This window comes from Littorina saxatilis, unplaced genomic scaffold, assembly GCF_037325665.1.
Source record: "Littorina saxatilis isolate snail1 unplaced genomic scaffold, US_GU_Lsax_2.0 scaffold_293, whole genome shotgun sequence".
NCBI classification, from domain to species: Eukaryota; Metazoa; Mollusca; class Gastropoda; order Littorinimorpha; family Littorinidae; genus Littorina; species Littorina saxatilis.
In genome coordinates, this window is record NW_027129554.1 from 72,256 (window position 1) to 91,038 (window position 18,783).

The following is an 18,783-nucleotide window of genomic DNA, read 5'->3' on the forward strand; positions in this document are numbered from 1 at the left end:
AAAAAATAAATACACGCGTAATAAATGATTAATACGCGTGTAATAAATGATTAATGCGCGTGTAATAATCATTTTTGTGTAAGTGCATGTGCTAACAAACTGAATTACAGCTGGTTACTGTCCATCAGAGCTGTACTGAACGCGCACTCATCCGCTCGTTCCATTCTTATCAGTCACTCCAACAAATTAAATGTCCACACCAGCTGTTTGCAGTTAAGTCCACGTAAAGTGAAATGTTATTGAATTAAATGAAAGCTTTTTATGATTTAACTTTTGTGAAAAATCATAGCAATTTCAAAATCAATTTTCCAAAACATATTTACAAAAAACATGAAAAAGTTTAGCATCAAATTATAGCACAGCATGCAGGGCACTGCTGGCCGATTGTCTCCCCTGCCCTTCTGTTGGGTCAACAAAGGGGCCATAAATACAACTGTACAAAAACATGAAAAAGTTAGCATCAAATAGCACAGCAGAGCACTGCTGACCGATTGTCTCCCTTGCCCTTCTGTTGGGTCAAGCGAAGGGATTAGATGTAGCAAATTAAACATCAACTTGCCAAAATATATTTACCAAGGAATAAGAAGAAAAAGTTTAGCGTCAGTAGCCCAGCAGAGCAGCTGACTTAATGTCTCCCCTGCTCTACTGTTGGGTGAAACAAAGGGGGCCCTTTGCGGGTCGCAAAAACGATTGAGGCAGACCTACAGAAACTGATAAAAATAGTAGAATGAGCCCGGGGATTACTTCCCTCGACCTGACCCTAAGGATCAACCAGGTTAGTAAGTAAACCGAAAAAATAATGCCAGCTGCCACAGTCGCGGGCTACTCAACCCAAACCACTCAGGGCGAAGGGAAGTAGGCTGTGGACCGATGCGATCTGTGAACTAAAGCTAAAGCTTCGGTTCCGGACCTGTCAATGACGGTACTGCACCGAAGCTCAAACGGTGGTGTCAGCTCACCCTGGCATGGCATGCAAGAAAAACAACAACAGCGAAATGTACAGCAGGAAACTGATCGGAACATACGAATTATCTCTCTTGACTATTACAATGGACATCAACCAGCGACATGAAACAAAGCTCCAGCGCCTGATCGGAACATACAAATTATCTCTCTTGACTATTACAATGGACATCAACCAGCGACATGAAACAAAGCTCCAGCTCCACAAAGTTACAAAATGCATGCCTCCATGATTGATAAAATGGAGGAGGGGTGGGTGGTGGAAACATTTTCACCAAATACAAAAACTTGACCTTTCAGCTCGCTGGCATCTTGCGTAGTGACGCTAAGCTAAGCTGTGTGCGGGGCACTGTCCGCCGCACAGGTCAGTTCCAACGGTCCGCTACGAGCCAATCAAAGAAAGGCGCATGCAATCACACAAACTGCCCATCGCCACGCCAGCGTTGCGAGAAGCTCTTTTGTGTAAGTGCATGTGCTAACAAACTGAATTACAGCTGGTTACTGTCCATCAGAGCTGTACTGAACGCGCACTCATCCGCTCGTTCCATTCTTATCAGTCACTCCAACAAATTAAATGTCCACACCAGCTGTTTGCAGTTAAGTCCACGTAAAGTGAAATGTTATTGAATTAAATGAAAGCTTTTTATGATTTAACTTTTGTGAAAAATCATAGCAATTTCAAAATCAATTTTCCAAAACATATTTACAAAAAACATGAAAAAGTTTAGCATCAAATTATAGCACAGCATGCAGGGCACTGCTGGCCGATTGTCTCCCCTGCCCTTCTGTTGGGTCAACAAAGGGGCCATAAACACTTCCCTTTTGCCTTAAAAAAGAAGTGTTGACCCCACAGGAGGTAGGGAATGAGATGGACTGAACTGCAAATTACCTGAGCTTGCTTTTAACTGTACACAATGCAAAAATACACAGTTCTGGACTGTCGTTATCTCCCGTGTCTCGGGGCGATCTTTTGCGTCCGCGAAGTACCAGGCCTGAGAACCCTCGAGACCTGCAACATAAGAAAACAACACCGCGGCAGAGAAAAGCTTGTGTATTGCATATCCAGTAACGTAAAGTTCAGTGTACCAATGATGGACTGCAGATCTCTTAACTGTACCTTTTTGTTTTCGCAGGCAAGCCTGAATAGCATTTGGCTAACTTGTCTAGCGGGAGTCTGATCTCCATTCGTCCACCACTGTGGGATCGTCTAAAGCTGACTTCAAATTTTTTGGGTTTGACCTAGGCTAAAGAACCCTTGTAGCCAATGTCGAAACCATCCCTAAAAACCTGAAACTAATCTGTTGGCGAGATCCGGCCTGTAGCCTTCGAGCCACTTTTGCAATGGCTCACTTTGAACCGGTTTTGGGCCCGCCCCAAATCTTCTGTTTGATTCTTAATGGTACCAGTGATGGTAGGCCCAGCGCGGCTGATGTAAACCCTCCAGACGTACCTGCTATGCGTTCGGTGACTGCAAACGTGGCTGCAGTGCAGGCTTGGGTGGCCAGGTCCTCGCCAGGTCTGCCGACTGTTGGGGTGTCTGGCTTGTTGTTGGGGCGTCAGTGTTGGCCGGCCCTGCCATTTGATTGGGCTGGGGCGTCTGGCAGGTGTCCCTGACCTGAGCCGCAACTGCCCGCTGCTTCAATTTTTCCCTCCAACGCCTGGAGGAGCTGGGCCATCCCAGGAGGTGGTGTCCCTTGTGGCTCTGTAGCCACTGTCTGTGCTGAGGTTGGGCTGGAGGATCCCCTGTCCTCGTCTTTGTAGCCCTCTTATTTGCCGGCCATGTCTGCCTATTCTGGGCTGCAGGTCCAGGGCGGGTAGGCTTGTGTTTTGGCATCTAACCGACTGAGGAGAGAGCATCTTTGATCGTAAGGACTGGCTTAAACTGCTCATACCCGAGCTTACTACAGGCTGCGGGTGCCCAGGCAACTGGAATAAAAATGGTTAAAACAACCAGGTTGTTGGTGCTCAGGCAACTGGAATTAATTGGTTAAAACCATGAGGCTGTTGGTGCTCAGGCAACTGGAATTAAAGTGGTTAACACAACCAGGCTGTTGGTGCTCAAGCAACTGGAATAAAAGTGGTTAACACAACCAGGCTGTTGGTGCTCAGGCAACTGGAATTAAACTAGTTAACACAACCAAGCTGTTGGTGCTCAGGCAACTGGAATAAAAGTAGTTAACACCACGAGGCTGTTGGTGCTCAGGCAACTGAAATAAAAGTGGTTAAACTGAGTTTCATGCGAAAAACGTGTGGCTGTGTTTCAAGCGCACTCAAAACGGCTGTGTTTCAAGCACCTAAAAACTGTGGCTGTGTTTCAAGCGCACCTAAACTGGCTGTGTTTCAAGCGCCGAAAAGTTGTGGCTGTGTCTCAAGCGCACGCAAAATGGCTGTGTTTCAAGCACATCAAAATTGTGGCTGTGTTTCAAGCGCACATAAACTGGCTGTGTTTCAAGCGCAGAAACGTTGTGGCTGTACCTCAAGCGCACGCAAAAAGGCTGTGTTTCAAGCACATAAAACTTGTGGCTGTGTTTCAAGCACATGAAAATTGTGGCTGTGTTTCTAGCGCACATACACTGGCTGTGTTTTGAGCGCAGCAAACTGGTGGCTGTGTTTCGAGCGCCCCAAAACACGATTGGAGCTGTGGCTGTTGGTGCCCAGGCAACTGGAATTAAGTGGTTAAAATAATGAGGCTGTTGGTGCTCAGGCAACTGGAATTAAACTGGTTAACACACCAAGCTGTTGGTGCTCAGGCAACTGGAATTAACGAGGTTAACACAACCAAGCGCCGTGGCTGTGCGCCGTGGCTGTGCTCAGGCAACTGAAATAAAAGTGGTTAAACTGAGTTTCATGCAGCAAAATGTGTGGCTGTGTTTCAAGCGCACTCAACATGGCTGTGTTTCAAGTACCTACAAATTGTGGCTGTGTTTCAAGCGCACATAAACTGGCTGTGTTTCAAGCGCAGAGAAGTTGTGGCTGTGTCGCGAGCGCACGCAAAATAGCTGTGTTCCGAGCACATACAAATTGTGGCTGTGTTTCAAGCGCACACAAAACACGATTGGAGCCGTGGCTGCTGGTGCCCCGGCAACTGGAATTAATTGGTTAAAACCATGAGGCTGTTGGTGCTCAGGCAACTGGAACTAAACTGGTTAACCCAACCAAGCTGTTGGTGCTCAGGCAACTGGAATTAAAGTGGTTAACACAACCAGGCTGTTGGTGCTCAGGCAACTGAAATAAAAGTGGTTAAACTGAGTTTCATGCAGCAACATGTGTGGCTGTGTTTCAAGCGCACTCAACATGGCTGTGTTTCAAGCACCTACAAATTGTGGCTGTGTTTCAAGCGCACCTAAACTGGCTGTGTTTCAAGCGCAGAGAAGTTGTGGCTGTGTCGCAAGCGCACGCAAAATAGCTGTGTTCCGAGCACATACAAATTGTGGCTGTGTTTCAAGCGCACACAAAACACGATTGGAGCCGTGGCTGCTGGTGCCCCGGCAACTGGAATTAAGTGGCTAAAACAATGAGGCTGTTGGTGCTCAGGCAACTGGAACTAACCTGGTTAACACAACCAAGCTGTTGGTGCTCAGGCAACTGGAATTAAAGTGGTTAACACCACGAGGCTGTTGGTGCTCAGGCAACTGAAATAAAAGTGGTTAAACTGAGTTTCATGCGAAAAACGTGTGGCTGTGTTTCAAGCGCACTCAAAACGGCTGTGTTTCAAGCACCTAAAAACTGTGGCTGTGTTTCAAGCGCACCTAAACTGGCTGTGTTTCAAGTGCCGAAAAGTTGTGGCTGTGTCTCAAGCGCACGCAAAATGGCTGTGTTTCAAGCACATCAAAATTGTGGCTGTGTTTCAAGCGCACATAAACTGGCTGTGTTTCAAGCGCAGAAACGTTATGGCTGTGTCCCAAGCGCACGCAAAAAGGCTGTGTTTCAAGCACATAAAACTTGTGGCTGTGTTTCAAGCACATGAAAATTGTGGCTGTGTTTCAAGCGCACATACATTGGCTGTGTTTAGAGCGCAGCAAACTGGTGGCTGTGTTTCAAGCGCACCAAAACACGATTGGAGCTGTGGCTGTTGGTGCCCAGGCAACTGGAATTAAGTGGTTAAAACAATGAGGCTGTTGGTGCTCAGGCAACTGGAATTAAACTGGTTAACACACCAAGCTGTTGGTGCTCCAGGCAACTGGAATTAACGAGGTTAACACAACCAAGCTGTTGGTGCTCAGGCAACTGAAATAAAAGTGGTTAAACTGAGTTTCATGCAGCAAAATGTGTGTCTGTGTTTCAAGCGCACTCAACATGGCTGTGTTTCAAGCACCTACAAATTGTGGCTGTGTTTCAAGCGCACCTAAACTGGCTGTGTTTCAAGCGCAGAGAAGTTGTGGCTGTGTCGCGAGCGCACGCAAAATAGCTGTGTTCCGAGCACATACAAATTGTGGCTGTGTTTCAAGCGCACACAAAACACGATTGGAGCCGTGGCTGCTGGTGCCCCGGCAACTGAATTAAGTGGTTGGTGCTCAGGCAACTGGAATTAAACTGGTTAACACAACCAGGCTGTTGGTGCTCAGGCAACTGAAATAAAAGTGGTTAAACTGAGTTTCATGCCAAAAAATGTGTGGCTGTGTTTCAAGCGCACTCAAAATGGCTGTGTTTCAAGCACCTACAAATTGTGGCTGTGTTTCAAACGCACCTAAACTGGCTGTGTTTCAAGCGCAGAAAAGTTGTGGCTGTGTCTCAAGCGCACGCAAAATGGCTGTGTTTCAAGCACATACAAATTGTGGCTGTGTTTCAAGCGCACCCAAAACACGATTGGAGCTGTGGCTGCTGGTGCCCAGGCAACTGGAATTAAGTGGTTAAAACAATGAGGCTGTTGGTGCTCAGGCAACTGGAATTAAACTGGTTAACACGACCAAGCTGTTGGTGCTCCGGCAACTGGAATTAAAGTGGTTAACACAACCAGGCAGTTGGTGCTCAGGCAACTGAAATCAAAGTGGTTAAACTGAGTTTCATGCAGCAAAACGTGTGGCTGTGTTTCAAGCACATACAAATTGTGGCTGTGTTTCAAGCGCACCCAAAACACGATTGGAGCTGTGGCTGCTGGTGCCCAGGCAACTGGAATTAAGTGGTTAAAACAATGAGGCTGTTGGTGCTCAGGCAACTGGAATTAAACTGGTTAACACGACCAAGCTGTTGGTGCTCCGGCAACTGGAATTAAAGTGGTTAACACAACCAGGCAGTTGGTGCTCAGGCAACTGAAATCAAAGTGGTTAAACTGAGTGTCATGCAGCAAAACGTGTGGCTGTGTTTCAAGCGCACTCAACATGGCTGTGTTTCAAGCACCTAATAATTTTTGCTGTGTTTCAAGCGCACATAAACTGGCTGTGTTTCAAGCGCAGAAAAGTTGTGGCTGTGTCTCTAGCGCACGCAAAATGGCTGTGTTTAAAGCACATAAAAATTGTGGCTGTGTTTCAAGCGCACACAAAACACGATTGGAGCTGTGGCTGCTGGTGCCCAGGCAACTGGAATTAAGGGGTTAAAACAATGAGGCTGTTGGTGCTCAGGCAACTGGAATTAAACTGGTTAACACAACCAAGCTGTTGGTGCTCAGGCAACTGGAATTAAAGTGGTTAATGTGTGTTTTGAGCCATAGAAAACCCCTTGGCTGTGTTTCAAGCGCAGAAACGTGTGGCTGTGTATCCAGCACACCCAAAAACATTTGAGAGAAAACATCATAATTATGCATTTCCCCCACATATATAAGTTTTTCAAGCGCATACAAGATAACTGGAATAAAAGTGGATAAAACAACAAGGCTGTTGGTGTTCGAGCAACTGGAATAAAAGTGTATCAAATAACCAAAGGGAAGTAATCGCTCAATGCATACGACATGTGTAATAGAGTAAGCGAGAGTTGTACGGAACCTTTTCTCCTGGCACCTGAGAGAATAACAAGCATTGAAATGAACAAGCGACTTTCGGATGGCAGCCGATGACCACTGGCTTCCGACGCCGCTAGGCGTCAACGCAACCCAAAATATCAGGTGCAGCGTGGCCCTGGCTAAAAATAGCCGCCACGCGTGTACCACCCCAGAAGTCTGAGCAAAGAGTGTAAGCTCTTTGGTCTGAGCCTTCACCGTGTAACCTATCGGAAAGTAGGTCGCTGGTACACGGCCCGTCAGTGCTTCTGCGAGAGTCTGGTCACAAACACAGCGCTGGAGACTGTCTGCCTCCAGCCAAATAGGTCACGCTGTCAGCGCGGCTCGTACACGTGTACAGCGTTTGCTGGCCGCGATCAGAGCGCCTCGTACCGATTGATACATTATGTAACTGCCCTACTCAGACAAATGTACGCCGTCGGCCGCAAACAAGCCTCTTTTCTCCTCCTGAAATTGAAACTTGTCATGGCACCAAACCGTGACGTAATGCAAGTCAGCACTGTGTTCTGCCAATTTGGCGTTAATATCTGGCCCAGGCGTGATAGCGTTGCTGTATTGTGGCCGATAAGCCCCGCGATCCTCTGTAATCGGCGGTTGGACTGAAGCGAGGCAGAATGCCACAAACCACAACTTGTTTAACTGTGTAAATCCCATGGAGGAGGCCAGCGAATGCCAGCATCGTCAAGGCAAACTCCTCAGCATCCATAGGTTCTGCAAACCTGAAATCATTTCCCCCAAGTTGTAAGATCACAACGTCAGGTGCAGTGCGAAAAATATTTCGCAAGTAGTTGGATCCGGCGCGTAAGCCTCCCCTGCCCACAATGTTAACGTACATTTGGCTATCAAGTTTGAAATCAGGACGCATGCGAGGATCGCATCCCGACTCAATGCACTCCCGCAACCGTCTGCAAATGGAATGACCAAAAACATATGCTTGTAACATCGTTGTAACATCGTTAAAAACCAACAAAGAAATAAAACATTTTCACCAAATACAAAAACTTGACCTTTCAGCTCGCTGGCATCTTGCGTAGTGACGCTAAGCTAAGCTGTGTGCGGGGCACTGTCCGCCGCACAGGTCAGTTCCAACGGTCCGCTACGAGCCAATCAAAGAAAGGCGCATGCAATCACACAAACTGCCCATCGCCACGCCAGCGTTGCGAGAAGCTCTTTTTACGCGTGTAAGAAATGATTAAATACGCGTGTAATAACTATTTCATGCGCGTGTAAGAAATGATTAAATACGCGTGTAATAAATATTTCATGCACGTGTAAGAAATGATTAAATACACATGCAGGAAATAGTTTATACGCGTGTAAGAAATGATTAAATGCACGTGGAATAAAAATGTCATACACGTGTACGAAATGATTAAATACACGCGTAATAAATATTTCATGCGCGTGTAAGAAATATTTAATACACGCGTAATAAATATTTTATGCGCGTGTAAGAAATAATTAATACACGCGTAATAATCATTTCATGCGCGTGTAAAAAATATTTAATACACGCGTAATAAATATTTCATGCGCGTGTAAGAAATAATTAATACACGCGTAATAATCATTTCTTACACGCGTATGAAATAGTTATTACACGTGTATTTAATCATTATGCTATTCCATAGCATAAGAAAAAAGATAAATTACACGCGCATTAATCATTTATTACACGCGTATTAATCATTTATTACGCGTGTATTTATTTTTTATTACGCGTGTAATGGTTATGAGCCAAACGGCTTTCCATACATTCGGTACGCAACCCTGGGAAAAAAGCTTCGTGCACCCCATTTAGGAACCTACGCTAACATGATGGCGCGAGCTTCCATTCAAATTAACTTAGGCAACGAAGGTTCGATGACGTCATCCAATAGTCACATCACAGAAGAAAATGTACAAAAGCTGAACGTAGCCCATTTTAGCTCGACCTATTAGACAGATAGGCTTGAGGAGAATGATAATAACAAAGGTATTAACAGAATGAAGACCTCAATGATCGTGAGAACGCACAATTTATTGTTTTCTGATGGTTATAACCGGAAGTATCTTTCGATAATGGGGCAGACAACTCCCGTAAACCCTTCGAGGCTTACTTCCCTTCTTTGTTGTCGTTAATGGCAGCGGAGACTTACCATTTTACTCTTCGGCCATGCCATATGCCGCTCTTCAGACAAATCTGCTTCAGTTGTTTGTCTCCATCTAAATAACTATGCCACTTGAATTTAGCGGAGAAACATTTCATTTTGGCTAAGTGACGGCAGGCTGACGTCCGCTCGATAGCTGCATGTGAACGTAAGTAACAGCTGTTCGTCAGCCAGTGAAACTAACGACAATAGAAGGGAAGTAAGCCTCGAAGGGTTTACGGGAGTTGTCTGCCCCATTATCGAAAGATACTTCCGGTTATAACCATCAGAAAACAATAAATTGTGCGTTCTCACGATCATTGAGGTCTTCATTCTGTTAATACCTTTGTTATTATCATTCTCCTCAAGCCTATCTGTCTAATAAGTCGAGCTAAAATGGGCTACGTTCAGCTTTTGTACATTTCCTTCTGTGATGTGACTATTGGATGACGTCATCGAACCTTCGTTGCCTAAGTTAATTTGAATGGAAGCTCGCGCCATCATGTTAGCGTAGGTTCCTAAATGCGTGCACCCCGACCGGGAGGGAGCGGACCGACTTGGGCAGATCTCTCATTGGTTGTCACCCACTGTTGCTTCGTGCACCTCAGCCAGGGTTGCGAAAATTACGTCATCGACATTTACAGTATGACGTCACCATGACGAATACAGTCTCGGCTTACTATCTAAAGAATCTTTGGAGATTCACTGTCTCGGTTAGCTTTTGCTGACTGCCGCACAAAGTAAATCATCACAACGTACCAAGTCAACTTTTGCAAGTAGACAAAGTACAAACTAAATTGGAGAATTTGTATATAATTGCTTCCAAAAAAAAGAAACAATGTCATCATTTGGTTATTTTTCTTCCCGTGTCTTATAAACACTACGTTTAATGACAATAAAGTTTATTCGTATTCGTATTCACACACACACACACACACACACACACACACACACACACACACACACACACATACACACACACACACATACACACACAGAGACACACAGAGACACACAGACACACACACACACACACACACACATATTTGTATTTGACCTACGCTATGCAGACCGTGTATGCATAAGCTGAAATGAATGTACACCATATGTGAAGTAATTCGACCAACATATGTAGAAATTATTAGCATTTTTGAGGGTTGCATTTTGTTTACATTTACGTCCATCTATCTATCTATATATATATACGACTTGTGTCTGTGTGTCTGTGTGTCTGTGTATTTGTGTGTTTGTGTATTTGTGTATTCGCCATGCACGGCCAAAGTTCTCGATGGATCTGCTTCAAATTTGGTGGGCATATTCAGGTTGACCCGGTACAGGACACAACCTGGTCGATATTTCAACACGTGCTCTCAGCGCGCAGCGCTGAACCGATTTTGGTTCCACCTCAGCTACCCGGGCCCCCATACCGACACACCATAGCCGCTACACCACATCACAACGCCAAAGTTCTCGGTGGATCTTTTTCAAATTTGGACACCGTATTCAGCTACACCCCGGACACAATATCATCGATGAGATATTTCAACACGTGCTCTCAGCGCGCAGCGCTGAATCGATTTTGGTTTTTGTGTTCATTTCACCATTATAAGTAACTCTTCCTTATCTTCTCATATTCTCCAGGTTTTCAGCGTTTACCTCCCTTCCTTCGTAATGGTGCACTATAGTGTGAGTGGAGCGTCTTCGGATATTCCCGGCGTTCTGTTACTGTTACTATTTTTAGAAGGTCAACGCAGTGTCCAGAACGTAAATTGGACCCGTAAATTATCCTCACTGTAAAAGTGCAAAGGTCGAATCAATTTATAGCCACGCGAAAAATACACTGTCATCTATCTCTCTATAGATACGGCTTCTCTGTGTTTTTGTGTGTGTGTGTGTGTGTGTGTGTGTGTGTGTGTGTGTGTGTGTGTGTGTCTATGTGAGCAACACCTGTGCATTGTTCAGTTCTGTTTGTGATGTGGTCTGGCGGCTTTTGTGTAAATTTATGTACTGGCCTTCCTTTTAGAAGCCATAACTTGCTCAGTCCTGTTTGAGTGGAGTTCGCCTCCAAAGGTGATTAACACGGTTACATTCGTCGACAAGGATGGGACTCGATATGGTCAGGAATGGCATTATGGCCACTGAATCATTTTCGTGCTGTTCCCATTCCACGAATCTGGGAGGGACCTAAGCTTGGCGGGTCCATTGTTCGGACCCGGCGAAGCCGGCGTACGGCTCTAAGTACTTCTTCCCGGCGAAGCCGGCTACCCGGCGAAGCGGGTATTCATCTAGTATATATATATGTCACGGTAGAACCAGCGATCTGGTAGGATCGGCTATCGTACCGGTACAATTGCCGATCGGACTTTGTCCCGGTACAACTGCCGATCAATGTTTTTACAATGAAAATCGGGTGTTCTACCAAAATAAGCTGGTAGAAACTCGGATCGGCAGTTGTACCGGGACAAAGTCCGATCGGCAATTGTACCGGTACGATAGCCGATCCTAACAGTACAACTGCCGATCGGACTTTGTCCCGGTACAACTGTCGATCAATGTTTCATTTGTACCGGTACGATAGTCGATCCTACCAGATCGCTGGTTCTACCGTCACATATGTGAAGTGGAACTATTATGATGGTATTAAGGATATGAATCTTGAGTAAGGATACAAAATTAGAAAGATGAGTTATTTTGACCAAGTGGTACTTAGAGGGGCATTCAGTCAAATTTCACCATTTGCAACAAAATCTAAATCCTTTATTATCCAAATATAAAAGCATTCCCATTATCATTTAAAATTAAAATCCATAACCTATGATGACGTATTCGTGCAAGTGGTCGATTGTGGATGACACTTTGTTGAACAAGGAAGTCTTATGGCACCATGCTTTGAAATGGCCACCAAGTTCACAGCGCTCACCCTTCTCCAAACTAAGAGCTGAGAGAATTTTCTGGTACTTTGCTTGGTCAATGCTAAATGTAAGGCGGTTCTTTTCAGATAACCGCGCAACATATTCGTCATACAGTTCGTAAAACTTCCTCTTCTGTTCCTCTTCCATCGTTGTCATTTGCAGAAGTGAAAAGTCAAGTATGCGCTTCCTTTTGACAGTGACAAGACATTTTAGCTCGTCGTGAACTATTCTCATACGCTGAACGGCTGAACATTTGTTGACAGTGACAAGACATTTTAGCTCGTCGTGAACTATTCTCATACGCTGAACGGCTGAACATTTGTTGAAACATTGATCGACAGTTGTACCGGGACAAAGTCCGATCGGCAATTGTACTGGTAGGATCGGCTATCATACCGGTACAATTGCCGATCGGACTTTGTCCCGGTACGACTGTCGATCAATGTTTTTACAATGAAAATCGGGTGTTCTACCAAAATAAGCTGGTAGAAACTCGGATCGGCAGTTGTACCGGGACAAAGTCAGATCGGCAATTGTACCGGTACGATAGCCGATCCTACCAGATCGCTGGTTCTACCGTGACATATATAATAATTATTAGATAATATTAGGTATTTTGCTCACCACAACACGTACTGTGGTTTAGTAATTGTAAGCGTGTGTGTGTGTGTGTGTGTTAAAGGAATAGAGATGTCGGGGTGTGGAGAGAACAGAACGCTGGAGATGGTGGAGAACTCTCAGAACTACAACGTCACCTGCACCAACATCGGTGGCACTGGCAGGATTGTTGAGTGGGACAGAGCCAAGGGACTATCGGCGGGTACGTGTTCTGCACCCAACAGCTGTACGTCAACTTTTCAACTCTTCGCCGTGGTGTCCCGCCCTACCTACTCTACCTCCATCATGACCGTCATGAGAGCAACCAGGCAGATATTTGGTAACAGGGTCGTAAGGTGTTATACGATACTTGTTCCCAACACACCTGTAGAGAGTGACAACTGTACCGTGGATGTTGTAGGTAAGCCAGTCACACACACACACACACACACACACACACACGAACACACATATAAACACAAACACACACACACACACACACACGAACACACACATACACACACGAGAGAGAGAGGGGGAGAGAGAGAGAGAGAGAGAGAGAGAGAGAGAGAGGGAGAGAGAGAGAGAGAGGGAGAGAGAGAGAGAGAGAGAGAGAGAGAGAGAGAGAGAGAGAGAGAGAGAGAGATATAGATAGAGAGAGAGAGAGAGAATTGAATTGAATTGAACTGTACTTTACACGGATTTAGATTTAAGGCTACGCCTTTTCTTACAATCTGTCCTTGGGACGCATAGACACACAATTATATAGTTAAAAAAAAAATTAAAACGTTAAAAAGTTAACCAACAAAAGGAGGTCGGAAAACGTGATAATAAAGATGACGATGATGATGATGATGACGATAATGATGATGATAATGATGATGATGATGATAAAGATGAGGCATGAAGAGCATACATATGTGGTTATTCATAAAATCAAATGCATACTATGCAGGTAATTATAAATACAAGCTGGTGGCAATCGAACATGTAGCAATAGTGTAACAAAAATATGTTCAGAATATACAATGCACAGCATATTTTTGACGTAATACTAAGTTTGGTAAGTCAAAAGGCGTTAAACTACTCAGACATTAAGTGGTTTTTAACACATTTTTTAAAACTTTTTAATGACTTTAGGTGCTTAAAGGATGATGGAAGTGAATTCCAAACTGAAGTACCCGAAAAAGCAAGACTGGTCTTATACAGGTCAATTCGTGGAATTGGTGGGATCAAGTTGACCGACCCATATATCTGTGGGTAGCTTTATTAAATAATGATGTAATGTAAATCGGCACTTTACCGTGATACAATTTATGCATGAAAATGGCTTTGTTTAACTTGAGATGCTTTTCCAGTGGAAGAAAGTTAAGCATTTTTAATTTCATATCTGTTGAGGCATTATCCTTTACGATGAGTTTGGCCGAGCGACGATAGAGAGAGTCTAACTTTTTCAAGTGGACATCACTGCTGCCATCCCAGAGCGTCGAAACATAATTAATGTGAGGCATTACATGAGCATGGTGGAACATTTCCAGAGTCCTTCTGTCGGTATATTGCTTTAACTTGGATAGGAGGAAAACGTTCTTGGCTACTTTCTTGCAAATATGCTGTATTTGTGCCTGCCACTTGAATTCACAATCAAGAATTACCCCTAAAACGCGATGCTGTTGAACTTGTTCAATTGATTGCGTACCAATAGTACGATTTAGTTTGAGTGGAGAAATCTGATGTTTTTGTCTGGTTGCAATTACCATACTTTTAGTTTTTATTGGATGGACAAGCGTAGCATTAGCACTACACCAGTTATTTACATCGTTTAAAGCTGTTTGAAGGGAGGACTCTATTACTGTAACAGACTTTCCACTTGAATGAAGAGAAGAATCGTCAGCAAAAAAATCACTTCTTACATTACTATCAGAAATGTGCAGTGGCATATCATTGATATACAGACAGAACAAGATCGGCCCAAGCACTGACCCTTGAGGCACCCCGCATTTCACAGTCTCCTCAGTAGATATTTTACAGTTTAGGGCAGTATATTGAGATCTGTCCTGTAAATAGGAAGCACAAAAGATACAAACTGAACTGTTTCTGAGATACAACTGAAATTTCTTCAGTAAAATTGAATGATCAATGTTGCTGCCTCTCACAGACGCAAGACGGATGTATGGTAAAACTTCTTTATTTTCGAATCATACAGGGCCGTAAAAGACTGCAATAAAGCAAAATAACAGTCATGATTAAGAGCATAAAACTAGTGCTAAAAAGTGATGTACAGTTATCATATAAATAGCATCTATCACCTTTTCATTATGCTTTTACTCTATCACACGTTTAACACTGCATTAATGACATTATTATTACGAAGTTAAATAAAATGGCAACGCTCAATCTGGTCACAATTTGTTCTTAGTTTACAACAATTGCACATTTCGCCATAGGTTGTCAAACACACTTTCTTACAAACACAATATTCACAATGCATATGTGTATACCTCGTCTTCTCCTAGTGATGGCAGCGAGCAACGAAAAGTCATGGGGATTGCCCACACAGGTTCCTGAAGAACACAAAATATATGCTAATAACTATACATCAACGAATAAAATCTAGGTTAAACAAACCAGTGATGCGAGAACACATTGGAGCGAGACAACGATACACACTGGGGCGAGGCAACAATTCAACGTTCAAATTACGCATGAACTCGAGACGATAAAAACACAACAGGTCAAGGTCAAGACCAAAAATAGCTCTCATTCTACCACGCACATTTCCGCAGCAGAAGTTACAACTCCATATCGTTCCTTTTACCTCAATAGTAGGCTTACAGAATAACACGCCTTGGTACATTAAAACATAATCATGTTACGTTGCAATAACAAACAATAGAAAGCTGTTCATACCTCTCAAGTCCGAAACAGTGCCACAACACTACCCGACCGGTCTGTCTTACTGCGAGTCGAAGTGTCAAGTGACGTTCTAGAGCATATCCGAATCTCGCGCGAACTCGCGCATGACTACGCAAAACACATTTACCCTGGAAAAGCGTGCAAGGCGGCACAGGCGCCCGACCGACAAAAAGCAACAAGCATTGCGGCAGCAACACTCCCACCCCAAATCACAGAGTGATTGAAAAAAGGAATAAAGGGGGAAACGAGTCATTCCACGACTGACGATAATACCCAAAGGGGGACTTGGCGCTAAATGCTGCAAGTTTGCCTTAATCATTTGGTTGCTCCACCTTTACAAGGACGACTAATTTGTGAATGGGTCTATCAAGTAGAGTCCTCTGTTGTGCAGTTCTTTCATGCAGATCGAGTGCCACCAGACGACCAAGATGACTTTTCTTGGGAAGAATCACGGGGTGTTTCACTCTATGTGGTTCAGACGATTTCTTCAATCTGCCTCCAACCCGTAAAAGGCCCTCATCGTCTTTGAAGGGGTCCAAATCTCTGAGGGGGTTTGTCTGTTGGTCTGATTGTGTAAAGAACTCATCCTGAATTGCATGAATCAGGTTCTTTTCTGCACGTTGCCTTGCCTCGAGCTCTGAGAGAACTTTTCCCTTTTTCCTTGAGCAGCACTTGACGATTGCTGCGACCGCTCGAACGAGTTTGATGTAGCTCGAAAACCTACTGACTCTATCTTCAAAGCTAGTGGGTGACTGATGTGAGAAGTGGGTCGTGGCAGACTTAACTTCCACGTCATCTGTGGGGATTTCAAGTTTCACATCTTCTGGTGTGATTTCTCGTTTCCAAAGGAACTCGGGACCAGAGAACCAGATTGACGATTTCAGTTCGTTTACGGTGAGTCCACGCGATGCATGGTCTGCTGGGTTCTCGGCAGTACTGACGTAATTCCATTGCTCTGGTTGCGAGTTCTGACAAATTTGTTGGACTCGATTTGCGACGAACATGTGGAACCGTTTGCTTTCATTTTTGATGTAGCCGAGAACGACTTTCGAGTCAGTCCAGAAGTGATGAGTCAAGTTGGGGTAATCTAGCTCTGAACTGAGAAACGTAGCTGCCTTTGCAGACAATGTTGCGGCCTGGAGTTCCATTCTGGGGATGGTAGTTGGTTTCAGAGGTAGGACTCTTGTCTTTCCCATCACCAAAGCGCAATGAATGTCTCCTGTGACATTTTCAAGCCTCAAGTACGAACACTGTCCACATCCAGTTGTTGATGCGTCGGAGAAGTGATGAAGCTGTGCTTTTACGGGTTTGCCGAAACTTGCTGGATGATAACAGCGGGGAATCTGTAGGTTCTGCAGTTGCTGCAAATCATCAATCCACCTTTCCCACAGAGGACGAAGATCTTCTGGTACACGATCATCCCAGCCAAGATTTTGTTTGCACATGGCCTGCAGGATCTGTCTTCCAACTAGAACTACAGGAGCTATCAACCCCAAGGGATCGTAGACCGAGGCTACAGTGGCAAGCAATCCTCTTCGAGTTTGAGGCTTCTCTTTTAGACGAAGCTTGAAGCGGAGCGTATCATCACTTGTGCACCACCGAAGGCCTAGGGTCATGGATTCACTACCATTGTCAATGTCAACATTCGTCTGTGTTGGACCCGCACGTTCGGACTCTGGAATGGTTTTCACGACTTCTTCGCTGTTTGAAGTGATCTTGTGAAGCCGCAGATTGGCTTTGGCGCAGATCTCTCTGGCGTTTGAGATGACTTCTTTGGCTTGAGCCACAGTTTCTTCGGCTCTCAGCCCATCATCAACGTAGAAGTTTCTGTCCAGGAAGTCTGCAGCCGTCTCACTCAGATATCTGTAATCTCTGCCTATTTGTTTTAGGCCAAAGTTTGCGCAACCAGGGGACGAAGTGGCGCCGAACAGATGAACTTTCATCCTGTAGTCGACTGGAGGCTTGGAAAGATCTCCACCCTCCCACCACAGGAAGCGAAGATAGTCTTGCTGTTCTTTGGGTACCCGAAATTGGTAATACATTTTCTGGACGTCACAGGTGAAGGCGATTGATCCTTTTCGAAACCTGCTCAGTACACCCACGAGGGGGTTGATCAAATCCGGACCCTGCAGGAGATGGTCATTCAGACTTGTTCCATGGTATCTTGCGCTGCAGTCGAAAACTACTCTAACTTTGTTGGGCTTTTCGGGGTGGTAAACGCCGTGATGTGGTATGTACCACTTCGAGCCAGCTGAATGCAATTCTTCTTGCGGGACTTTCTCTGCTTCTCCTTGCTCGATCAGGTCCTCCATGAAGGACATGTAGTGTTCTCTGTATGTAGGTCTCTTCAAGAGTTGTTTCTGAAGGGATAGAGCGCGGTGGAGAGCACCTTGGCGATTGTTGCATAGGTTTGGATGTGCTTGTTTGAATGGAAGTGGCATCTCATAGAACCCATCGCTTCTTTGATGGATTCCTTCGTTGAGAATTCGAAGAAACGAGTGATCATCCTGAGACATCTTTTGAGTGTCGTGATCAGTGAAATCTCTCTCCATGAGATGTAACAGTTCTCCAGTAGTGACTTCCTGGACTTGTGTCTTGTATACATGTCTCACTAACCCTGTGTGTGACACAGCTTTCGTGATGACACAATGGCTTTTGCCGAAAGCATCGAAAGGTTCGACTTGAGGGGGTGGCCCACCGATGATGCTCCAACCGAGACTAGTTTCTATGGCGAAAGGTTGATTGGGTTCTCCTGTGATGCACTGCAGAGGGGCTAGAGCTTGAGGGCAGTTGTATCCAATCAGCAGCCCCACAGGACAACTCTGTTTCGGTACCAGCAGGTCCTTCACTCCCAAAAGATGGGGCCAACAGCTTGCAGTTTCTGGTGTGGGGATGTGCGACTCATCCACAGGAATGTGGTTTCTTGAAAATGACCCGGGGAGACTCACATAAGTGTTCGAGCCGTAACGTCTGACCTGAAGGTCACTGTACTTCTTGCAGCTGATCAGCTGACTGTTGTTGGTTAGTGTCGTCAGACGAAGTTTTGCAGGCGTGCAGGGGGCTTCCAGGTCGGTGACTGCGTCCTCTGTGACAAAGGTGGAATCCGACATGGAGTCAACTAGAGCGTACACTAAATGTTCCTTTTGAGGGTTTGTTTTGGACGAAACGAAAACGGGAATGATCATTGAAGTCAGCGTTCCATTTTCCTGACCTGAAATGACCCTGAGATTTCCACTTCTTTCCTCATTCACTCCAGAATGTCGAGGAGTATCGTCGTGGAGGCTAGTGGGATGTCTTTTCTGGCATATGGAGCACTCACAGCGTTTCTTGCATTGCT

General features: G+C 44.9%; 1 long non-coding RNA gene across 1 annotated transcript; it reads right to left on the bottom strand.

Annotated features, from left to right (window-relative positions):
- Positions 1–1,266: 1,266 nt before the first annotated feature.
- LOC138957795 (uncharacterized) lies at positions 1,267–8,065 on the bottom strand. The gene is made up of 2 exons (XR_011453189.1): positions 7,903–8,065; positions 1,267–2,805 (listed from the first exon to the last, which is right to left on the bottom strand). It is a non-coding gene; the product is annotated as an uncharacterized lncRNA (long non-coding RNA).
- Between the last annotated feature and the right edge of the window lie 10,718 nt (positions 8,066–18,783).